We start from the raw sequence: 26,200 nt of genomic DNA, 5'->3' as shown, positions 1-26,200 counted from the left end.
TTGAAAGACCTTGTAGCCAGATTTAGCCGTATCAGTCAGTGGCACTGAACCGCTGGCTGCTGAGTAGGGCGTTTGGGATTTAAGAAGGAGGTAGTAAAACTTTGCCCCTGCTCCAGGCTGTAGCCTCCTCCCAGCGTCCGAACTTCGGGACTGCTCGAAATGTTCTAGAGGGTGCCCTTGTCCCAGGGCACAGCCAGCGGGCAGGATCCCAGCTTCCTCATCTTGGTTCCTCCCCTCCCCAGTCCTCGTCTCAAGGTATGCATGTTATATGCTCTGTCTGTTTGTCTGTCTGTCTTTGAGCTGCTGCCCCTGCCGCCTAGGCTCTCCCTGTCTGAGTGAGCGCTGGATTATTCCAGTCTCTGAGCATGGCAGATTTCCACTGGATGACATCATGGGAGCAGAGTGAGTGCCGGCATTGAGAGGGGGGACGCGAGGAGGGGAGGGGGCAGGGGGAGGGGAAAGGGGCTGGGGTGGGGGAGCGGAACCAGAGCCGGGCTGCCTGCCACCCGGCGGCACATCCGCGAGCTCTTGGAGGAGCGCTCTCTTCTCCAGCAGCTGACAAAAGGATGGGAGGATGCCAGAGCCCCGGGATATGGGCACCGTGCAGACCTGCGGGCTTCTGAGCGACTTCACCCTCCGCCGGTGAGTGACTATGAAGGGGATTGATTCTGGGAGCCCGGCCAGTGCCCGCGTACCCACGCCGGCTCTCTGTCCTGTTGACTGAGGTATCCTCGTGGCTCATCTCTTAGGAGCCGTCCGCGACCCAGGGTGCGGGCAGTCGAGCCCTTTGCCCAGTTGCTCCGTGGGCTGGCGGACAGGCGGCGGGCGGTTCCACCTGCACTGTACGGTGTCCGCTGGCTCCCGGGTGGACAGAGGTGGCTGTAGTCGCTGAGGTGCGGAGGATGGATGCTTACTGAGTCGGGAGCCGGGAGGAGAGTTAAAGCTCATTGCTTCCCTCCCCTTCTGAGCGCTGTTTGTAGTGGGTCCCTCTAGGCACCGTGCGCTGTTTACAGGACCGTAGTACTAGTCATAGATCCACACCCCTCCTGAGATGGGGAAGAGCCCTGAGATCCATAGTCCCGGGTGCGAGCACTGCCAGGGTAAAGGATTGTTAGGTTATTAGAGATAGACTTGCACCAAAAGCCATTCAGGAGGCAAGGCAGGTCTTCGATTCTGGGTACCGACCCCTCACATTCAACCCTTAATTCTGATCCTCCCCAACCAACCTGATCCTCCCTCCCTTCTCCCCTCACCCCCCTCCTTCTTTCTCCTTGCAGGTGCTTGCTTTTTGCAGCGTCTAGCTGGAGAAAACTGAGCGGGGGGTGGGAAGGAGGGTCTTAGAGCTGGGGCTTGCAGTCCCTCCGACGCCCATGGGTTAATGTCGCAGTGATAAAGGGTCCTGGGCAAGCCCAGTTCACCCACGGGGCTCAAGGGGCCAGTAGAAGCAGAGAAAAAGAGATGCTCAAGTTCTACCCCCAAGTGGTGAGACTGAGCGAACTTCGCAAGAGACATTGCTCTGCCGCCTTCCATTCTTGTCTTGATGGACAGGTCTTAGGGACTTGTCAGGGCAGGTGCCGCGGTCAAAGGCGTGCTTTGAACCCGGGAAAAAGAAGCAGATTTTTCTTTGTAACTTGTCTGCCGTTGTGGGAATGTCAGGAAGACTAGTGGGCTTTCTTTGCCTGCAAGTGTATTCTCCTAATGTTGTGGATCTTGTGCGCATGAAGGGTGGGGAACGGGCAGGTGTGGTCTGAAATTGTTCTTGCAGGGGTGTGGAATAAATACAACGGGCACATACTGCAGTCGTTTTGGGTTGTGCTTGATTGCCAGCATGAGGACCCCCTCCCTCCCTTCCCTTCCCAAGTTCCTTATCTTTGTCTTTTCGGGTTTAACAGCTTTCTTGGTGAGATACTGAGTTTTAGATGAGAAGGAGGAGGGGCTACCTGTTTGACACTTAGCAAATGATTTCTACCTAAATTCTTCCCCCAAAAGTAACATATTGTGAAAAGACTAGAGCACAGGAAAGGACGTTTAATTGAATGTTAGAACCATTAGATATCCAGATACATACCCTCCCCCTCCCCCCCAGCCTTTCATTCAATGTAATTTTGAACACATTTGAAGCTGCTTTAAGGGCCACTCTCATATCCCTCTGAGTTTATTCTATGACGAATTGCATTTGAATGCTAAGGAGCTTCCTTTTAATAGAAGTGCATTATTCCAGAATCCTAAATGAACCAGATAATAATGGAATAAAATCTGGAGCATAAGATAACACCAACAGCCCTTTATGATTAAAACAAACACTACTTTTTCTTCTTCTCGGTGAGTTTTTTTAGTTTTTTATTTTTTTTAATCTAGTGAATTTTTTTTTTCCCCCAAGATGGGGTGGACTTGAAAGATCTGGTTGTCATAGGGGCAGTTATGTGCAAAAGAAAGACCAATCTTGTTCTTTGTCAATTAGTAGTTTCCTTCTAAAGTTTTGGTTTTCTTCTTGATAAAGGTTGATATGGCGATATCAGGAGAATGGGGGATGGGAAGAAAGTTGAGAGGGAGGGAATAGGTAGGATTCTATGGAGAAGTGTTTTGTTTCAGTGTAATGAGAAATGGAGTAGAATGCTAAATGTCCCCCTTCCTTGGTTTTTTGTTTTGTTTTGATTTTTGTTTTTTTTGTGTGTGGGGTTTTTTGGTAAGAAGATTGAATGGAACATCAAAGAGCTTTTGACCAGCTGGTTGACCAGAGCTCTAAAAGTCACTTTGTTATTTTTGGTTTCCAGTTTGTGAATGGCATTTTATTACATTTTAAAATAAGTTACATGCTAAATTGACACAAACAAAATGTTTACTAGTACTGCTTTTGGGCATGATTCAGAGACATTAAATTTTCTTTCTTTTTTTGCTTTGTTTTGCCTTCTGGTTGCCACAGTGGTTTTAAGTTTTCAGTGCTGTTTTTTCTTCTTCCTTAAGTTCTATTCTTTAGAGTAGTTAGGTTTTTTCACCCACCTCAAATTCTTTGGTTTTCCTGCTTTTCAGTGAACTCATTGTAGTTGAGGTTATGATGAAGCCTGATCTCCCTAGCTTAAGACTGAGGTAAGGAAACCTGTTGCAGTCCTTGGCTGTTTTCCTGGAGCCCTTGTAATAATGAATGATTTCTGTGTGCCTGGTGCCTTGGAATATGCAGCATGATAAAGGAGCTTGTGTGAAGAAGCTTACCTAGCAGGAAACTGTATCTTGTAATTCTTATCAACCCTCGCTGACAGGCAGGCTGTGCTGTGGTATTTGGTTAAGCAATTTTGAGCAAATGAGCTACCTTTAACAGTAAAATGCTTGCAATTTGTTTCACTGGGGAAAAAAATGTACACAACAAAAAGATGAAATAAGCCATAGTTAGAACCCAAAAAGGCTATACTTTTGTTTTTAAGTAATATATTATCAAAGAAGTTTAAAGGTGACCTGATAACCTGACTATTGGAGTTCATCAGAGGGAGAGATTATTTGCAGAGGGGTTGGTCGGACAAGGATTCTGGAAGTAGAAAGACATTTGAGCTGACTTTAAAAGGTTAGGTAAGATTTTGAAGAGATTTCCAAGGTGTAAGGGCAAATATTGTAAGTCAAGGAAACATATTTCTTCTATGGATTGAAATCTTGAGAAAGTTATTCTACTTCTCTGAGACTCATTCTCTATGTCTTCAAAATAAAGGGATTAGATTAGATGATTGCTAAAATCCCTTCAAACTCTAAATTGACTGAACCTCGGTGGCAATAGATAGGGATTTCGGGAGGGAAAGTACTCTTAGAAAGTTTGGCAAATAATCATTCATTATTATGAAAACAGCTAACTTGACTTTAAGATGTTATTTTAAAACATGTAAGGTCTTTGAAGACCAGTCTCAGATTTTCTGCAGGTTTCTTTAAAGTGTCTCTTATCGACACTGCTTCTGTCATTTTTGATTGCTTTTGTTGTATTGTAAATAGCAGATGAATATAAGGAAGAAGTTATATTTTCAAATCCAAAGTTATAGAACATTCATTCCTTAGGTCTGGAAAGAGTAAATACTTCAAGGTCAGAAATGAAGAACATTACCGGAAGAGTAATTGGTATGTTTCCAAGAAAAGACCTTGTATAGGCAGTGAGAATCACTTATCAATCTATCTATATTTACGTACCTATGTACCTACCTACCTATCAATCAATCAATGAACATCTTCCTTTCATTGTTTTATGGGTTGGGTTATACTGGATACTTTTGGATCCCATGGATACAGTGTCATCTCCATTTTCCGGATTTTGTGATGAAATATGAACTGATGCTTATCAGTGATCTTTTGAAGTTGACTTTTTTGGGGGACAATTGAGATTCTTGTTTTGTGATGACTCAGAAAAACCCCTATTGCCATATACTTACTTAGCAGAGATAAGGGCTAATTTAATCATTGAAGAAGGAGATATTTATGTGTTTGGGGCTTGTGAATAGGCTTTGAAATGGGAAAAAAGTGAGTAAAATGCAAGTTCTTTAAGAATTAATTGATAGATGCTAAGGATGTAAATATAAAACAAAACAGTTCTGATCTAAATGAATTCATATACTGGGGATAGGGATTAAGAAAGTAGGAGGAAGCAATTATAGCTTAAGAGGGGACATCTGAAAAGAGGTGATATTTGTTTGTTTTAGGAAGAACCAGTTTAACAGGTGAGACTAAGGTTCTAATGAATTTAGAGGTCATTGTAGAGTCTGGAGACTGCAGACTGCAGACATATGTAGTAAGGCCCCAGGACTAGAGGTAAAATGACAAGCATAGAGAATAATAGCACATTGTCCAGTTCATATGATGCTAGAGTGTGTGAGGGGTAGTAATGTGAAATAAATCTGGGAAAGTAGTCTGGACATAAATTAACAAAGGCTTTAAATGTAAAGCAAAAGAAGTTAGTATTAAAATCTTAGAAGGGTGTCCCTGAAGGTTTTTGAATGGGGAGATGGCCATAGAAAAGACTGTCATCTCCTTTAAGTTTGGCATCATGGTACTAACAATGATTACTGTATTTGACAACAGCTATTACCTCTCTATGTTGAATTTATTTGTATATTTGAAGTCACTATGCATGTTTAAATTAAATAAAATAATCTGTATTCTGTAGGTTTAGGTTCTAGGTTCTAATATAGAATGGTAAAAAAAATTACCACATAAATATTGGGAAAATTATAGGGAAAATGAAGTTTCTAATAAATTTGTTTTATTTGTCCTGCTGCTATTTAAATGTATTTTAATATTTATTCTCTGCATGACCTTATGCCAAATTCTCCCAAATTTTTCTTTTTTTCTCTTTCATTTATGATTCCTTTTGTTTATATATTTATATAGACATTAACAGATTACACTACACCAGCCCCATTCACACAATAAGTTTTCCTTTTTAAACAAAGAAAAATGGTTAAGATAAGCCAATTGAGATTCTGACAAGATCTACTAATATTTGCAACATTTTGTATTTGTCTTTTTAAAAATTTTATTTTATTTTTAATTTATGGAATAAAACAAGCATTTTCAAAACATAGTATAATTAAAAAAGAAAATTGTACATGAGACCCCAAATCTGTTATGCAACTTTCTATTCCTTTTAAACATATAATATAGTTATCATCTAAATTTCTTTCTTTTTTCTTCTCTTGTCTTGTGCCCTGTTCTAGAGAAGGCTAATATTAGTCACATATATGTATATATGTAAAATCATTCTATATAAATTTTTATTTATCAGTTCTTTCTCTAGATGCAAAGAGTGCCTTTCTTTATGTCCTTTATTTTTAAATTGTGCATTTATAAAAGTCAATGACTTAGTTGCTCAGTTCTCTTTCTCTCTAATCTCTCTGTCTCTGTCTCTCTCTCTTTCACACACACACACACACACAATTGGGGTTAAGTGACTTCCCCAAAGTTGCAAGGCTACTCAGTGTTAAGAGTCTGAGGCTGAATTTGAACTTAGTATTGGTGCTATTGTATACAATGCTCTCCTATTTCTGCTCATTTTGTTCTTCATTTCCTGAAAGTCTTTCCATACCTTTCTAAGATCATTAAGCTTATTATTTTTTATAGCACCATCACAACCATACACAACAACTTGTATAGCCATTCCCAAATGATGGGAATCCTTGCAATTTCCAGTTCTTTGCTGTCACAGAGAGCTGCTATAAATATCCTATTCACATTCAAAGTTATAATTACTATTTGTGAATTTCCCTCTATTTTATTTTTACTACTTTCTCTCAGCCTCTCTTTTTACCCTATATTTCTTACCTTTCTCCTAAAAATGTTCTCTCTCTCTCTCCTCTCTCTCTCTCTCTCTTCTCTCTCTCTCTCTCTTTCTCTTCTCTCTCTTTCTCTCTCTCTCTCTCTTTCTCCCCCCCCCCTCTCTATCTCTCTAATCTCTCTGTCTCTGTCTCTGTCTCTGTCACACACACACACACACACACACACACACACAATTGGGGTTAAGTGACTTCTCCAAAGTTACAAGGCTACTCAGTGTTAAGAGTCTGAGGCTGAATTTGAACTTAGGTCCTCCTGACTCCAGGGCTGGTGTTCTGTCTACTGTGCCGTTTAGTGCCCCCCCCCCCCAGTTCTCTCTTTTAAAAATAATTCCATTGTTATAGTTTCTTTTAAAATCACTTTCATGGCCCTCCCAGAGAGGCATCCTTTATTCCAAAAAAAATATTACTCGACAAAACCAAACAAAATTATTGATAAAGTCAAGCTTCTACTGGTTCCACTGGTATAGTCCCATTGTAGCAAAGAAGGACAGTAAATGCCCTTTTCCCTTTTAAGGCCAAGCTTGGTCCCATAATTTAACAATATTTACTTTTATTTGTTTTATTGTTATTTTCATTTTAATCATGTAGTTATTGGGTATGTTTTTCTCTAATTCAATTTAATTTATTTTTCCACTAATTAATATGCCTTCTCATGTTGCTTTGTATTTATCATAGTCTTCATTTCTTACAGAACAATAATATTCCATTAAATATATTTATACTAGTTTATCTTCTCAGGCAATGAGTATTCTTTTTGTTTATTGTTTCGTTATTATAAGAGTATTATTATCAATATTTTGATGTATGTAGGCCTTTCTTCTTATCAGTGACCTCTTAGGTATATGTTTGTCTGGACATTTTAGTTACTTTCTTATCATATTTTTAAATTGCTTTCCAGAGTGGTTGGACATGTTCTCATCTTCATTTCTGTGAATTAGTGTGCTTGTCTATCCTTCCTACTCCTCATCTCATTGACTATTTCCCAAAATTATTTCCTTTGTCAGTTATTTGGGTATAAGATGAAGAGTTGTTTAAGTTTGCATTTATCTTTTTAAGAATGATTTTGGAATTATCAGTAACATGATTTTTAGTGGTTTTCTTTTCTTTTCTTGAGAAATATTCAAGCAATAATGAACTGAACCAGCTACGCCCAGAGAAAGAACTCTGGGTGATGACTAAAAACCATTACATTGAATTTCCAATCCCTATATTTATGCCCACCTGCATTTTTGATTTCCTTCACAAGCTAATTGTACAATATTTCAGAGTCTGATTCTTTTTGTACAGCAAAATAACGGTTTGGTCATGTATACTTATTGTGTATCTAATTTATATTTTAATATATTTAACATCTACTGGTCATCCTGCCATCTGGGGGAGGGGGTGGGGGGGTAAGAGGTGAAAAATTGGAACAAGAGGTTTGGCAATTGTTAATGCTGTAAAGTTACCCATGCATATAACCTGTAAATAAAAGGCTATTAAATAAATTTTAAAAAAAGAGAAATATTCATATCTTTTGAGCACTTATGTATTAGAGAATGATTGTTTTAATTATATGTTTTTCATTTGTATATCTTGATGTCAAATCACTGTCAGATATATTTGATACAATAATTCATCTATCCCCCATCCCTATTTGGTCATTTCTTATTCCAGTTGCATTAGTTTTATTCATACAAAAGCCTTGTTCTGTAATCAGAATTAACTATTTTATCTTTTGTAATAATCTCTATCCCTTGTAGTCAAGAATCTATCTCCTAACCATAACTGTGAAAAGTAGCTCATCCCTGTGTTCTTCTGTGACTGTTAATAATTAAGTTTTCATTTTGAGCTTACTATGGTATATGGTATAAAGTGTTGACTAACAGAAAGTAAGTTTTCTGTCACAGTGTTTTCTAATTCTCTAGTTTTCCCAACAATACTGAGTTTTGTCCTTATTACTTTATATTTTCAAGTTTATCATGCACATGGTTATTGGATTCAAGTTTTTATTCTGCTTATTTTAAATTTAAAACATAATTTTAAGGTTTTTAAGATAGCAAAGTTAAATGTATAAATTATTTCTCCTCTCCTCCCCCTGCCCCCCCCCCCAAAAAAAAAAGAAATCTAATCAGTTCAAAACTGCAAGGAACTAAATGTGGCCAGGAACCCAGGGTAAATTTGTTATGTAATTTAGACACTGAATTTAACTCTGATCTTTCTGATTTTTAAGAGAAAGGGGAAATATAGATAATGTTGAAATTACTATGACTATTAGATATTTCCATTCTCTTCATGTATGAGATAACAGTTAAATGATTGCTGAAAATATTTAGAGGCATTGTCAAACTATTACAGTAGATGCTATAAAGATCCAATCCATGGAGTCACCATTTAAACAAAATCAGATTATCTCAAAAGTCCAAATTATTTTATTCTCTAGACACTTTCGCAAGATTTTTGAGCTTTTCCATGGTAATAATTAATCACATTTACATTGCTATAGTCAAATGGACGTGCTTGTAGGAATGACAGAACTTGAATTCTAGTCCAGGCTTTGTTACAAATTAGTAATAAGACCTTAGTCAAAACTTTGGTGGGCCTTAGTTTTCTCATCTATAAAACAGGAATAAGCATACCTATTATGTTTTGCAGAAGCAAAGCACAGATTCATGAGATAAGAATGTGAGACTACTATAGAAATTTTCATGATGTGATATATGTAGGTGAAATACTGTAAGCTGAATGATTCCCTGAAGAAAGAACAAGCAGTTACCAAATTACCATTTGGAAAATTGTTGATTTTTTTTAATGATCCAACATTTGTTCTTCAAAGAAAGTCTCATCTTTTTGATGATATTATTTTACTAATTCTGTGTTGGAACTGTAAAATATCATAATAAACAAAAAGTTTAAAATAGAATACTCAGAGAGAAATGATGGGAGGGGTATGTGGCAGGGAAAGGGTAAGGTGGCATATGTGATTTGATAAAGTACATAATAGGAAGAAAAGATGAGGCAGTCATGTGGTAAGAGAGTACAGGATACCAGATAGGCAGCCTGTTTGTTCCGTTGTTAACCATATGATAGCAAGAGACCTGGAGAGAAGCTCTGGTGTGTTATGTGAAACATTTACAGGATGACTTGGATACATATTACATAGGATAAGAATAATGGATGGGTTGTAATCTGCACCACTGGAAAGAAGATCCACATGGATTGGTCAACAAAGGTAATGAAGTGTTGAAGTGATTTTATACTCAAGAAGTACTTGGCTCATTACCACTCCTTTACCTACATGTGCAATGTGTACACTCTTTAGTGTGAAAATTCAGACAATTTCTAATAACTTTGTGAAGTCAATTGTGCCATTTCTTTTTCATTGATTAAAGAGTAGCCACAGACAGGTCCAAGTTCCTCTTTTAGTGATGGAGCTGGGATTAGAAATCCTAGCTTCTCTGTGCTTAGGGAATACCACTTAACTTCAGACCTATTTGATTTTCAGAAAAGTATTGCTAGCTGTGTGGAAAGGTCAGATTCAGTGTATATTACCTGATTTTGAGGGAGACTTTGCGTTTTCTCTCTATAATAGAATATGGCAATGTGGAAGACAACTGCTTAAAATGATCAACCAAATTCAAGCTTATGATTGTCTCTTCTAAATTAGGAGTAAAGCTTTACAGAATACATGAAACAGCCCAAATGTAATTTTTAAAAATGATGAAACCTTTTTTTATCTGTTAGAATGCAATTATATGACTGCAATCTTGTATCAATCTCTTCTTTTCTAAACACAGTAGTTCTTGACTGAATTTAGCTCTGAGCATCCTGATGGCTAGCTAAGGCAAAAAGATAAACATGAATGAGATGGAAAAACTAGTAATTCCCAGTTTGGATTTCTTATGGCCGTGTGGGAACAATTGGTCATTGTTTCTCCATTCAGAGTGATTAAATGAGGAATGTTTGAATTAGAAATGTACCCCATCAAAAGGATCCTGTCTTCTAATGTTGATCTCTGATGGAGATATATCCCCATGTTTTACAATTTACAATAGGAGCAATGCTTTATAAATTGGAATCCTATTGTTTGCAGAATCATAGACTAATTAACTAGAAAGTATCTTAGAGACCTAATGCAGGAGTTATTAACTTTGGACCCCCTTGATAATCTGGTAAAGTATATGAGCTTTAATGTTTTTAAATGCATCAAATAAAATACATACGATTACAAATGAAAGAAATATATGGAAATATAGTTATCAAAATCTTTAAAGAATAAGGTCATTAATCTTAGATTAAGATACTTGAGAAATAGCCCAACTTACTTACTATACAGATGTGGAAACTGAAGGCCAAAGAAATTAAAATGAATTCAACAAAATCACATGGCTAGAGAATTGCAGAGATGAGACTAGAGTCCAAGATTTCTTGATTGCTCAATGTTGCTTCTCTTACAACCTCATTTCTTTCCTTCAGATACTTGTTCAATCATTTTTCAGTCATGTCCAATTATTTTTTGATTCCTTTTGGATTTTCTTGACAAACATACTGGAGTGCTTTACCATTTTTTTTTCTCTAGTTCATTTTATAGAAGTGGAAACTGAGGTAAATAGAGTTAAGTGAGTTGTTTAGGATTACACAACTAGTAAATTTCTGAGGCCAGATTTGAACTCAGGAAAATAACTTTTCCTAGCTCTAGTCCCAGTACTCTATCCATTGTGCTGCCTAGAAGCCCCTCTGGGTATCTTGTGGGTAAATAGGCATTTGTTGATTGTCTCAGGAATCTAATAAATAGTTCTAATATTGTTGTTATGGGAGAATGCTCTTCAGGTTCTGTACAAGTGACTTAACAAATTACATTTGGAAAACAATCCATTTGTAGGTTGGGAATTTTTTGCACCAAGCTCTATAATCCCCAGTGTCATATAATCTGATTCTTATACAGCTGCCTTAAAACTAACCTTGATGTTTAACTTAGAGTGACATCTTAGGGATTAGAATGACTCCATCTCATTATTTGGATGCATACTATATTGAGAAATGCCATTATTCTCATCAGTTAGATTTAAAGAAGAAAAGGAATATAAGAATATAGCTCCCAAACTCATTAGTAGAAAATGAGAAATAGGAGAAGGACATGCTTTTTTGAAGCCCTTGTGGTTAGAAGTTCATGGACTTTTTTAGATCATTGGAATATAGCTATTCATGAAATCACTGTATACATTAAAGACGGAGAAGAGAACAGTAGTAGAAAATTCCAGAGCATTTGAAGGATCCCAAAAGAGGTTGGTATCAGATATTATAAAAGAACTGAATGTGAAAATACATTTGAAAAGCTGTGAGAAAACTATGAACATTATTTTCAGTCTCCTTGTGTTATATTCCAATCAAGAGAATCAAGACCCTTTCATATTCATGTAGGTGATCAATCAAAGTTGTGCTCTAAAAAGTGAATCACTTTGTGGTCAACATAGTGATGAGCCACTCTGAATTTAGCTGGTAGGATCCTCTATAGAAAGGAAGGGAATGATTTTTTATTACATGCCTATGTTCTGCCAGGTTATATACTAAATGTGTGATAAATATCTCAATTCATCCTCACTATAGTCCTAGAAAATAATTCTATTATTACCCCCTTCTTACAGTAAGGAAGTGAAGAAAGACAGAGAGCTAACAAGTGTCTGAATCTGGATTTGAATGATTCCATACCCAGAATTCTATACTGGGTGCCCCCTAACTTTCTTATGTAGTAGGCTAGGTTTTTCCAGCTTGTTAGGAATTTGACATATTTGCAATCCAGAGACATAACTAGGAATATAGATTTAGTTCTGGAAGGGAGAAGTCATCCAATCCAATTCCCTCATTTTACACATAAGGAAAGAGAATGTAAAATGATTTAAAGTCTGAATTAAAGACCAGTTCTTTTGACTTGAAATGCATCACTCTTTCCATGACATGAGGTCATTCAAGATCATATGGTTATTCAGGATATGCTTTTGGAAAGGCAACACAACATGAAAAGAAGCAGGAAATGTTTTCCTTTTGTCTATGGTTCAACTGTTCCTTTCACATTCCCTTGCACATAATACTTTCAAATAAATAGATGGGATTGGTTTGAAGTATATTTCTAATATCACTAATTGGAAGAGGAAATCTATTTTGCCACAGAGGCAATGTTATGTGCTGTCAGATCTGGAGAAAAGGGTGCTAGAATTTTTCTGCTCTGGAATGAGGTCTAGAGCAGGGCTTGTGAGGAAGAAGCAAGTGTTAATTAAAATTGCATTTCCTATATGTTGTCATCTTCTCATTTTACATTTCCATCTCAACTAATTAGGAACAAAGCACTTCTCATGTAATATTTTCTCTAGAAATACTGTGTGAGCTTGAATCATTTATAAAATTCAAATCTACCCCACTAGTCCTTTTACTAGTGATTTTTCTTGATGTGAAAATTATTTTCTCAATTAACAGGCTCTTTATCTTTTATGGAATAGTTGGATCCTGGGTTCATGATAACTAACTTCATCTTTCTATGGAACCCCATACTTGTTTAGTAATGGGATTGCATAGATAAGTTTAACAAACAATAAATGAATACATTCATTTAAAGAATGCTTGCTGACTGTCTACCATCTTCAAGCTATCTAAGTAAATAAGAGTGTCTGGGAGAAGTTAGCAATAGCAAGGGAATGGAGGAAGCATAAATTGAACAGATCATCAATATATTCTCTCATGGAGTGAAAAGAATTGGAGAAGATCATAGTCTTATGTTTCCTATAAAGGGCTGAAACTCTTGAGTTTATGCACTGAGGTTGGACAACCAAGCACTTAAGGCTAACTACCAATTGGACAATACTCTATTAGTACATGCTTGGAAACTGGCCCTTCCCACTATCCTGTGCTGGCTCAATAATTGGTCTATACAGAGAATTGTAGGAGGGACTAGGGGGTGGAGTAAGACGAGCCAGTCACTTCTGGATGGGAGATGAAGAGGAGAGGTCATGGAGATTCTGCTTCCATTCAATTCAATCCTACCTCTAAAGACAAGAATAAAAACCAAGGACTTTTGCTTATCTTGACTCTGGGTGATTCTAAGGCATTCAGGGTGCCAACTTGGTCATCATACTTTCCCTCTTCACAGCAATTCATGGAAAAGAATAATCGTCCTTAATAATTGTAGGTTAACAGACATTTTAGAAAAGGAGAAGGGAGAAGGGGAGAGGTTGTTTTTTTTTTTTTTTTTTTTTTCAGGAGGAAAGAAGCAAAGAAAGAAAATGAGCTTATAAAGCAAAGCTGATCATAGGCCTTAATGTCTTTGCCCATTTCCATAAGCTTATGTTATGAGAATGAACTATCTGATGCTAGTCCCAGGTGTTTGCAGAAGCTGTTGAAAATGAGATGAAAGGAACTCTCTGTTTCACTCTTAAGTTGGACTCTTTTGAGACTAAGTGACTGGCATGCACAACTAATGTGAAAATTGTTGTGTAGAATTTGCCTCAGCATAGTATAAGAAGAAACATGTAGTTGGCTGCTTCTAATTACTTTCCAGGATTCAATTCCAAGTTGAAAGGCAGTGTGGTTTAATTTCACTAATTCATACTAAAAATTTGAAGAAAATAAAATTATTTTTTGGGGGGGAATTGGGTATTATCAAATTTGGTAAATTTGTATGTCAGTAAATTTCAACAACAAAAATCAAGGGATTCCTGCCTCCCATGCTATTAACAAACAAATGTATATGGCAAAGAGTTCTAGAACTGATTGAGTTTTATATTAAAGAACTTATCTAGTCCCATTTCCTAAAAATAATTATTGAAGAATTTTAGGCACATGAAACATATGAGTGTCAGAGTATATAAACTTAGCTTGATCCTGTCCCTTACTAGCAAAACAGTCACAGGAAAGTCATAGGCCCTTAGGCTATTATATTTAGAACTAGAAGGGACCATAAAGATCCTTTAGACCAATCCCATTATTTTTCAAAGCAATTAAAGCCCTGAGACATTAAGTGATTTGCTTCTGGACACAGAACTTGTAAGGAATCTTTTGATCTCTTGGGGCCTTACTTTTTTAATCTGAAAAAAAAAAAAAGGATAAAATTTGAAACAGTTAATTCATAGATTGTTGCAAGGAAAACAACACTTTATATAAATATGAGTTATTATTATCCCATTTTTGAGGATTTCCAAAGGAAGATGTTATATACTCTTTCTTTTTCTCTTTCAATTATTAATAATTTTCAGTGTTGTTGTGATGTCTTTATATTTGAAGAAATGTTTTCTAATTGAGTTTAAATAATTTAATTACAGTTTAAGGCAGGAAAAATGTTTTTTTAAAGTTTATGTTGCTTTTACTCGTATTCTTGTTTATCTGCCTTACTCACTGATTAGGCATTTCCTCAATTAAACCAAGACCTGTTAAAGACCTTAGTTTAAAAAGGCCAAAGTCTCCCACTGCATCCAAGCCCAATCTAGTCATCCTGATCTATATCTGGACACATAAATCCAATTTACTTGCATGTCATGATAACACCTCCTGATATTGACAATCAGGTCTATGAAGGACAAACAACAATCTCTGTGCGTAGGAGTTGACCCATTAAGGACTGGACAACACAGTTTTCTCTTTCTTTCTTTGTTCTCTCTCTCTGTCTCTCTGTCTCTCTTTCTCTCCCTGTCTTTCTGTCTCTGTCTCTGTCTCTCTCTCTCTGTGTGTCTCTCTCTGTCTCTCTCTTTCTCTCTCTCTCTCTGTCTCTCTCTGTGTGTCTATGTGTCTCTCTCTTTCTCTCTCCCTCTATTCCTCCCTCCTTCCTTCTCTTCTCTTTCACTCCCTTCTTTCTTTCCTTCCTTCCTCTTTCCCTCCCCCTTTCTTTTCTTTCTTTCTTCCTCTCTTTCTCTCTCTCTGTCTCTCTCTCTTTCCCTTTCTCTCTCCCTCTCTTAGAGCAAAGGACAAACAGTAATGATCCATATCTTAATAATTCAGAAATAGAACAGAATTCATTACAAAAAAATGCAAGATGCACAAAATTAGAAAATCCAATTGTTCTTAGGAATTATTGCTATTCAACCTGTGGCAGAGCCTTCCAAGTTTGTATTGGTCTGATCAGCCACGGCCAGATATACTGTAACTAGACTCTTAATACAGTGACATCATTTTGATCCTCTTTGAGAAGGAAGTACAACAAACAAACAACCAGAAATAGATGTGGGTGGAGCCAAAGTATCAGAAAATATAAAGAATGCATCCTGGACTATTGGATTTGAGGGAAAAGTTTGAAAGTTTGAAAGGGTTCTAAAGTTCTCAAGTTTTAAAAGGATTGCTGTTCAGGCAGGAAAGATAGAAAAAGAAATGCAGAAGACATTGCAGAGGAAGATGGTCTACCAGTTCACTCTGATATAGTATGAGATGGGATCTAATTCTTAGAGAAAGCAGTGATTGAAAAAACAACAGATATGTGCTATGCTCAATTAGAAATGAAAGGCTTTTTTTAAAAAAAAAATCAATATCATTACTTTTTATATCATCTTAATTTTTAAATAGATTCACTCTTCTTATGTAACAAGTGATCTCTTTGTGGCAAAAACATAAGATAAAGAAATGAAAAAAAAAACATATTTTTAGCAAAACTAATCAACACATTAACTCAAGGATGACATTCAGCATTCCATACCCAGAGTATCTCACCTCTACAATGAAGGAAAAAAAAACACATTTTCTTGTTTCTTTTCCATGGCCACTCAGCTCATTATAATTATACAATGTTCAGCTTTATTTTGGAGGTTGTTTTTTCCATTCATGTTGTTATAGTCATTATATGTATATGTCTATATACATATAAACATAAATACATATATTTATATATTTCATTGATATACATATATTTTTTATTTTACTTTGCATTGTTCATATAAATCTAACTAAGTTTCTCTGAATTTTTTATGTCTAGCATTTCTTATAATATCATTGTGCATTAACATTTATGTACCACACTTCGATTATTCTCCAATTAATAGGCATCTATTTTGTTTGCATTTCTTTGCTACTACAAAAAGTGCTGCAGAGAATATTCTAATATATTTGAATTCATTCTTTCTGACTTTTTTTTTTCTTGGAGTCTATGTCCAGATGTAAAATCTTCAGGGAAAAGAACGTGGACATTTTTTCTACATATCACAGTTTCAGATTATGTTTTCCAAACTAGTTGGATCAATTCAGAGTTCTACCACCAGCATATTATTGCACCTGTCTTTCCTTAAGCACTCTAACTGTAACTACATTTGTTTTTTGTCCTTTTTGGCAAAAAGTTGAAACCTCAGAATTGTTTTGACTTTGATTTTTTTCATTATTAGTATTTTGGAACTTTCATAAAATTACAAATAATTTACAATTTTTTCAAGATTATTTGTTAATATCCTTTGACTTCTTTTCCATTGGGAATGGGCACTTGATTTTAAATATTTGCATTATTTTCTTATATGCCATGGATATTGGATCCTCATATGAGATTTAAAAGATTCTTTTACCATAACAATAGGCTCCTTTTATCTTTTACTAACACTGATTTTATTCATGAAAAAAGTTTTCATTTTTATATAATCAACATTATCTATAGTTCATCATTGCTTTCATCCTCCATTTGATTAAGAACTCTTTAATTACTCAAAAATTACTGCATATAATACTTTTCTGACATGTATATGTGATTTTTTTGTATTCAAATTAATTATCCTTTTTCAACTTATTGGTGTATATGGTATAAAAGATGTTTTGAATACAATTTTTTCCAAAGCACTTTTAAGGTTCCCCAGCAGTTTTTATTAAATTAGAAATTCTTAGCAAGTAATTTAATGTTTATTAAGTACTGGGTTATTTAGTTTAGCTCTTTCATATTTTTCCTTAGTTACTCTGTTTCACTCATTCACTTTTACATTTTTAATCAGTGTTAAGTTATTTTGATGGGAGGAATAGTACTATTCCTCTATAAATTCTACATTTAAAAAAAATAATTTCTTGGGAGGCAAAGCCAAGATGGCAGAGAGGACACATACTTCATTCTAATCTCCCCTTCTACCCTCTCTACTGAGTACAAAATTCAGCCTTGAAATAGTGCTTGACTGGTAGAATCCATGAATATTGGGAGTACAACAAATTATCAGCAGAAGATAATCTGGAAGATCACCAGAAAAAGTCTGTCTGTATCAAGTGGGAGGAGGCCAGTGCAGGCAGGGAGACAGAAGACAGAGACCAGAACACTCTGAGTGGACAGGGGGCAGGGTGCAGTCAACATGGGTGGAGAATTTGCAGGGAGGACTCTACTACAGATTGGCTGCTCTGCTTTGGTTACAAAGCAGTAGATCAGCAGAGAAGTTACACAAACACAAAAGGCAGAGTGTACCCCCAAAAAACAGAGTTTCACAGGACCTGGCCACACCTTCCCAGCACCAGGAGTGACTCAGCATGATCACAGCACAGCCTCACTCCACAGCTTGGCTGCTCTTCCCAGGGCAGTTGCACTTCAGTCTTCCCAGAGCAGTCACATTTCCACAGCGTGGCCATTCTTCCCAGGGCAGTCACACTTCCATAGCATGGCCACTCTTCCATAGCATGGCTGCTCTTCGAAAGTACTGCGCTTCCACAGCACCTCAGTTCTGCAATGCAGTCACTTTTCTGAAGCCTGTTCACAGGACAACCACTGTCTGTCTGTCCCTGCTCTATAGAGAAGCTAAGAACCTTCTTGCCCTAAAGGCAGACCCCAAGGATTTTTAAAAAAATGAGTAAAAAAGCAAAGCTAGCTCTAACTATAGATAGCTTCTATACAGAAAGAGAGTAGATTTCCAACCCTGAGGAGACTAATAGCAGACAGTCTCCAGACAAAACCCCAAAGGGGGATATAAACTGGTCCCCATCACACAAGCTCTCCTAGAAGAAATTTTAAAAGATCTTAAAAGAGAGCTGGAAGAAAAATGGGAAAAGGAAAGAGAAGCTCTACAAGAGAGTATGGAAAAGGCATATGACTCATTAAAAGAAAAATTAAAAAAAGAAAACAACTCCCTGAAATGTGAAATGGAAAAGGTAAAGAACTCCCAGGAAAACAGAATTTGTGAATTGGAAAAGATAAAGAACTCCCAGGAAAGTAGGATTTGTGAACTGGAAAAAGAAACTAACTCATTTTAAAAAAAAATTGTGAAAGGTAAAAAAAATCCATAGAGCAAAACAATTCATTTAAAAATACAATTGAACATATACAAAAAGAAGTGAAAAAGTAAATGAAGTAAATAAATCATTAAAAATCAGAACTGAACAAATAGAAATGAATGACTCAATGAGATATCAAAAATCAGTCAAGCAAAACCGAAAAAATAGAAAAAAATGTTAAATATCTACTTGGAAAAACAACAGACCTGGAAAATAGATCTAGGAGAGATAATCTAAGAATTATTGGGCTCTCTAAAAACCATGAAGAAAAAAAGAGCCTAGACATTATTTTTCAGGAAATCATCAAAGAGAACTGCCCAAATGCAATAGAATCAGAAGGTAAAATAGGCTTTGAAAGAATTTATTGAATACCTTTTGAAAGAGACCTCAAAATAAAAACTCCAAGGAATATTGTGGCTAAATTTCAGAACTATCAGACTAAGGAAAAAATATTATAAACATCCAGGAAAAAAATTCAAATACACAATAAGGATCCACAATAAGAATCATTCAGGATTTTGCAACTTGAAGGATCAAAGGGCCTGGAATCTGATATTCCAAAAGACAAAAGAACTTGGAATGCATCCAAGAATAAACTACCCAGCTAAGCTGAGCATTTTCTTCCAGAGAAGAAGATGGAAATTCAGTGAACAGGTGAATTCCATTTATTCCTAATTGAAAAAAAAACAGAGCTAAACAAAAAAATTTGACCTACAAATATAGGACTCAAGAGAAACATAAAAAGATAAAAAGAACTGTTGAGAACTGTATTTCTGTTAACAGGCATATACAAAGAGCACATGTATAATTTGATTTTACTGTTATAATATAAAAAAGGGAATTAGAAGTGGAAAGGGGAAAAAGTGGAGGCAAAAAGAAGGAAATTACTATTTCATGAAGAGGCAAAGGAAACCAAGGAATTAAGGGAAGGGGAGGAACATTGTGTGAATCTTACTCTCATCAAATTTGGTTTCAGAGAGAAAATATTAGACATATTTGGTTCACAGAGAAACTTCTCTTACCTCATTGAAAACTGGGAGGGGAAAAGCGAAAAGGGAAGGGGTAGATTAAATAGAAGGGAATACAGAAAGAGTAGGGGAAAGGTATAAAAAAGTGGTAGGGACTCTACGGGGGAAGAATTCTAAAGGGGGAGGGTTGTTTGAGGCAAGTGGTGCCCATAAGTTAAATACTGGGGAGAGGGGCAAGGAGGAAAGGAAATAGAAAAGTATAATCTGGGGATAGTAAGATGGCAGAAAATACAGAATTAGTAGTTTTAACCATAAATGTGAATGGGGTAAACTCCCCCATAAAGTGAAAGCAGATAGCAGACTGGATTAAAAGCCAGAATCCTACAATACGTTGTTTACAGGAAACACACTTGAAGCAGGAAAATACACACAGAGTAAAGGTAAAAGGCTGGAGGTGAAGTAAAGTATGCTTCTGCTGAAGTAAAAAAAGCAGGGGTAGCCATCCAGATCTCAGATCAAGCAAAAGCAAAAATTGATCTAATTAGAAAGATAAGCATGGGTACTATATCTTGCTAAAGGGTCACATAGATAATAAAGCAATATCAATATTAAACATATATGCACCAAGTGGTGTAGCATCAAAATTCTTAACGAAGTTAAGAGAGTTGCAAGAAGAAATTGACAGCAAAACTATAATAGTGGGAGAGCTCAACCTTACACTCTCAGAATTAGATAAATCAAACCACAAAACAAATAAGAAAGAAGTTAAAGAGGTAAATAGAATATTAGAAAAGTTGAGTATGATAGATCTTTGGAGAAAACTGAATGGAGATAGAAAGGAGTACACTTTCTTCTCAGCAGTTCATGGAACCTATACAAAAACTGACCATATATTAGGACATAAAAACCTCAAAATTAAATGCAGAAAGGCAGAAATAGTAAATGAATTCTTTTCAGATCCCAATGCAATGATAACTACATTCAACAAAAAGCTAGGGGGAAATATACAAATAAGTAATTGGAAACCAAATAATCTCATCCTAAAAAATAAATGGGTAAAACAGCAAATCATAGACACAATTAATAATTTCACCCAAGAGAATGACAAGAATGAGACAACATACCAAAATTTGTGTGATGCAGTAAAAGCAGTAATAAGGGGAAATTTTATATCTCTAGAGGCTTACTTGAATAAAATAGAGAAAGAAAAGATCAATGAATTGGGCTTGCAACTTCAAAAGGTAGAAAAAGAACAAATTAAAAACCCCAATCAAATACCAAACTTAAAATTCTAAAATTAAAAGGAGAAATTAATAAAATAATAAAAAGAAAAAAACTATTGAATTAATAAATAAAATTAAGAATTACTGGAAATGCTTAGTAAATCTGGTTTAAAAAAGGAAAGAGGAAAATTAAATTGTTAGTCTTAAAAATGAAAAGGGAGAATTCGCCACTAATGAAGAGGAAATTAGAGCAATAATTAGGAGTTATTTTGCCCAACTTTATGCCAATAAATTCAATAATTTAAATGAAATGGAAAAATACCTTCAAAAATATAGAATGCCCAGATTAACAGAGGAAGAAATAAATTGGTTAAACAGTCCCATCTTAGAAAAAGAAATAGAACAAGCTATTAACCCCCTAAAAAAATCCCTAGGACTAAATGAATTTACATGTGAATTCTACCAAACATTTAAAGAAGAATTAACCCCAATGCTATATAAACTATTTGAAAAAATAGGGAATGAAGGACTCCTACCAAATTCCTTTTATGACACAGACATCGTACTGATACCTAAACCAGGTAGGATGAAAACAAAGAAAATTATAGACCAATCTTCCTAATGAATATTGATGCAAAAATCTTAATTAAAATATTAGCAAAAAGATTATAGAAAATCATTCCCATGATAATACACCCTGATCAAGTAGGATTTATACCAGGATTGTAGGGCTGGTTCAATATTAGGAAAACTATTTGCATAATTGACTATATCAATAACCAAATTAACAAAAACCATATGATCATCTCAATAGATGCAGAAAAACATTTGATAAAATCCAACATCGATTTCTATTAAAAACACTTGAGAGTATAGGAATAAATGGACTTTTCCTTAAAATAGTAGCATCTATTTAAAACTGTCAGTAACTATCATATATAATGGGGCTAAAATGGAACTATTCCCAATAAGATCAGGAGTGAAACAAGGTTGCCCACTATCACCATTACTATTCAATATTATATTAGAAATGCTAGCTTTGTCAATAAGAGATGAGAAAGAGATTAAAGGAATTAGAGTAGGTAATGAGGAAACCAAATTATCACTCTTTGCAGATGATATGATAGTATATTTAGAGAACCCCAGAGATTCTAATAAAAACCTATTAGAAATAATTTACAACTTTAGCAAAGCTGCAGTATACAAAATAAATCCCCATAAATCATCAGCATTCTTATATATCACTAACAAAATCCAACAGTTAGTGATACAATGAGAAATTCCATTTTATTTTATTTTTTTTTTTTATTTTTAATTTAATAGCCTTTAATTTACAGGATATATATACATGGGTAACTTTACAGCATTAACAATTGCCAAACCTCTTGTTCCAATTTTTCACCTCTTACCCCCCCACCCCCTCCCCTAGATGGCAGGATGACCAGTAGATGTTAAATATATTAAAATATAAATTAGATACACAATAAGTATACATGACCAAAACGTTATTTTGCTGTACAAAAAGAATCAGACTCTGAAATATTGTACAATTAGCTTGTGAAGGAAATCAAAAATGCAGGTGTGCATAAATATAGGGATTGGGAATTCAATGTAATGGTTTTTAGTCATCTCCCAGAGTTCTTTTTCTGGGCATAGCTAGTTCAGTTCATTACTGCTCCATTAGAAATGATTTGGTTGATCTCGTTGCTGAGGATGGCCTGATCCATCAGAACTGGTCATCATCTAGTATTGTTGTTGAAGTATATAATGATCTCCTGGTCCTGCTCATTTCACTCAGCATCAGTTCGTGTAAGTCTCTCCAGGCCTTTCTGAAATCATCCTGTTGGTCATTTCTTACAGAACAGTAATATTCCATAATTTTCATATACCACAATTTATTCAGCCATTCTCCAACTGATGGACATCCATTCAGTTTCCAGTTTCTAGCCACTACAAAAAGGGCTGCCACAAACATTCGTGCACATACAGGTCCCTTTCCCTTCTTTATAATCTCTTTGGGATATAATCCCAGTAGTAACACTGCTGGATCAAAGGGTATGCACAGTTTGATAACTTTTTGAGCATAGTTCCAAACTACTCTCCAAAATGGTTGGATTCGTTCACAACTCCACCAACAATGCATCAATGTCCCAGTTTTCCCGCATCCCCTCCAACAATCATCATTATTTTTTCCTGTCATCTTAGCCAATCTGACAGGTGTGTAGTGGTATCTTAGAGTTGTCTTAATTTGCATTTCTCTGATTAATAATGACTTGGAGCATCTTTTCATATGACTAGAAATAGTTTCAATTTCTTCATCTGAGAATTGTCTGTTCATATCCTTTGACCATTTTTCAATTGGAGAATGGCTTGATTTTTTATAAATTAGAGTTAATTCTCTATATATTTTGGAAATGAGGCCTTTATCAGAACCTTTGACTGTAAAAATATTTTCCCAGTTTATTGCTTCCCTTCTAATCTTGTCTGCATTAGTTTTGTTTGTACAAAAACTTTTCAGTTTGGTATAATCGAAATTTTCTATTTTGTGATCAGTAATGATCTCTAGTTCTGCTTTGGTCATAAAGACCTTCCCCTTCCACAGGTCTGAGAGGTAAACTATCCTATGTTCCTCTAATTTATTAATAATTTCATTCTTTATGCCTAGGTCATGAACCCATTTTGACCTTATCTTGGTGTACGGCGTTAAGTATGGATCAATGCCTAGTTTCTGCCATATTAGTTTCCAATTTTCCCAGCAATTTTTATCAAACAGTAAGTTCTTATCCCAAAAGCTGGGATCTTTGGGTTTGTCAAAGACTAGGTTGCTATATTTGTTGACTGTTTTATCCCTTGAACCTAATCTATTCCACTGATCAACTAATCTATTCCTTAGCCAATACCAAATAGTTTTGGTAACTGCTGCTCTATAATATAATTTTAGATCTGGTACAGCTAAGCCACCATCATTTGATTTTTTTTTCATTAATTCCCTTGAAATTCTTGACCTTTTGTTTTTCCATATGAACTTTGTTGTTATTTTTTCTAGGTCATTAAAATAGTTTTTTGGGAGTCTGATTGGTATAGCGCTAAATAAATAGATTAGTTTAGGTAATATTGTCATCTTTATTATATTTGCTCGCCCTATCCAAGAGCATTTAATATTTTTCCAATTGGTTAGATCAGACTTAATTTGTGTGAAAAGTGGTCTGTAATTTTGCTCATAAAGTTTCTGATTTTCCCTTGGCAGATAGATTCCTAAATATTTTATATTATCAGTAGTTACTTTAAATGGAATTTCTCTTTGTAACTCTGACTGTTGGATTTTGTTAGTGATATATAAGAATGCTGATGACTTATGTGGGTTTATTTTATAACCAGCAACTTTGCTAAAGTTGTGGATTATTTCTAATAACTTTTTAGCAGAATCTCTGGGGTTCTCTAAGTATACCATCATGTCATCGGCAAAGAGAAATTCCATTTTAAATATCTGTTGATAGTATAAAATATTTGGGAATCTATCTGCCAAGGGAAAGTCAGGAATTATATGAGCAAAACTACAAAACACCTTCCACACAAATAAAGTCATATCTAACAAATTGGAAAAATATTAAGTGCTCTTGGATAGGTCAAGCAAATATAATAAAGATGACAATAATACCTAAACTAATCTATTTATTTAGTGCTTTACCAATAATACTCCCAAAAAACTTTTTTAATGACCTAGAAAAAACCAACAACAAAATTCATCTGGAAAAACAAAAGGTCAAGACTTTCAAGTGAACTAATGAAAAAAATCAAATGAAGGTGGCCTATCTGTACCAGATCTAAAATTATATTATAAAGCAGCAGTCACCAAAACCATTTTGTATTGGCTAAGAAATAGACTAGTTGATCAGTGGAATAGGTTAGGTTCACAGGGCAAAATAATAACTATAATATTGTAGTGTTTGACAAACCCAAAAACCCCAGCCTTTGGAATAAGAATTCACTGTTTTACAAAAACTTTCGGGAAAATTGGAAATTAGTATGGCAGAACTAGCCATTGACCCACACTTAACACCATACACCAACATAAGGTCAAAATGGGTTCATGATCTAGGCATAAGGAATGAGATTATAAATAAATTAGAAGAACATAGAATAGTTTCCCTCTCAGACACATGGAGGAGGAAGGAATTTGTGACCAAAGAAGAACTAGAGATCATTATTGATCACAAAATAGAAAATTTTGATTATATCAAGTTAAAAAGCTTTTGTACAAACAAAACTAATGCAGACAAGATTAGAAGGGAAGCAATAAACTGGAAAAACATTTTTTATAGTCAAAGGGTCTGGTAAAGGCCTCATTTCCAAAATATATAGAGAATTGGCTCTAATTTATAAGAAATCAAGCCATTCTCCAATTGGTAAATGACCAAAGGATATGAATAGGCAATTTTCAGATGAAGAAATGGAAACTATTTCTAAATCATTATTGATCAGAGAAATGCAAATTAAGAAAACTCTGAGATACCACTACACAACTTTCTGATTGGCTAATCAGGAAAAGACAATGATTCATGTTGGAGAGGATGTGGGAAAACTGGGACACTGATACATTGTTGGTGGAATTGTGAATGCATCCAACCATTCTGGAGAGCAATTTGGAACTATGCTCAAAAAGTTACCAAACTGTGCGTACCCTTTGATCCAGCAGTGTTATTACTGGGCTTACATCCCAAAGAGATCTTAAAGAAGGGAAAGGGACCTGTATGTGCAAAAACGTTTGTGGCAGCCCTTTTTGTAGTGGCTAGGGACTGGAAATTGAATGAATGCCCATTAATTGGAGAATGGCTGAATAAATTGTGGTATATGAATGTTATAGAACACTATTGTTCTGTAAAAAATGACCAGCAGGATGCATATGTCTTGTGAATAAAAAGCTATAATAAAAAAAAAATCATTTCTTTGAGATTCTAAAATTTTGTTTCTTCAAATGAATGTTTTCATTTTTTCTAGTTCTACAATTTAGAAATTTTTATGATCTACAATAATTTCATTAGTGTAGAGCTTTAATTTTGGGAATTTTCATTTTGTTATATTGGTATGATCTCACCATGACTAATGAATAACATTGTAATTATTTGTCATCCCTTATTTCTTTATATTGTTTTATAATTTTATCTATATAAGTTTTAAATATATTTCATTAGATTGACACCAGTCTTTTATGCATTTTGTAGTTATTTTAAACCACTCTCTTTTATATTTTTCCTCTTCAATTTTATTATTGATATGCAGAAATATAATCTTTTAAATATTTATTTGTATCCTGATACTTTACAAATAATAAATTGTAAATAAAGATACTTTTATCACCTCTTACTCTAACATTTATGCTTTTCATTTTTTCCTTGAATTATTGCTCTCACACATTTCTCTAGAATTATATTAAATGATGAGAATAAGAACTTATTTTAATCTTATATTTATTGAAAAAGCTTCTACTGTATTTTCATCAAATATAATAGTAGTTTATTATATTAAAAATGAG

The 26,200-nt window shown here is 35.1% G+C and overlaps 1 protein-coding gene across 2 annotated transcripts in view; it reads left to right on the top strand.

Annotated features, from left to right (window-relative positions):
• The first annotated feature begins 470 nt into the window (after window positions 1-470).
• Window positions 471-26,200, top strand: part of MARCHF1 (membrane associated ring-CH-type finger 1) — a 1,010,725-nt gene continuing 984,995 nt past the window's right edge. Inside the window, exon 1 of one of the 2 annotated variants that reach the window (XM_031942767.1) lies at window positions 471-642. The gene's annotated coding sequence lies outside the window, so the exon portion shown is untranslated. The remainder of the gene's footprint in view (window positions 643-26,200) is intronic. The other variant, XM_031942769.1, reaches the window with a different exon arrangement.

This window comes from Sarcophilus harrisii, chromosome 6 (assembly GCF_902635505.1).
Source record: "Sarcophilus harrisii chromosome 6, mSarHar1.11, whole genome shotgun sequence".
NCBI lineage: Eukaryota > Metazoa > Chordata > Mammalia > Dasyuromorphia > Dasyuridae > Sarcophilus > Sarcophilus harrisii.
Note: the sequence above shows the minus strand (reverse complement) of the source record. Positions and strands in the feature narration are given on the sequence as shown.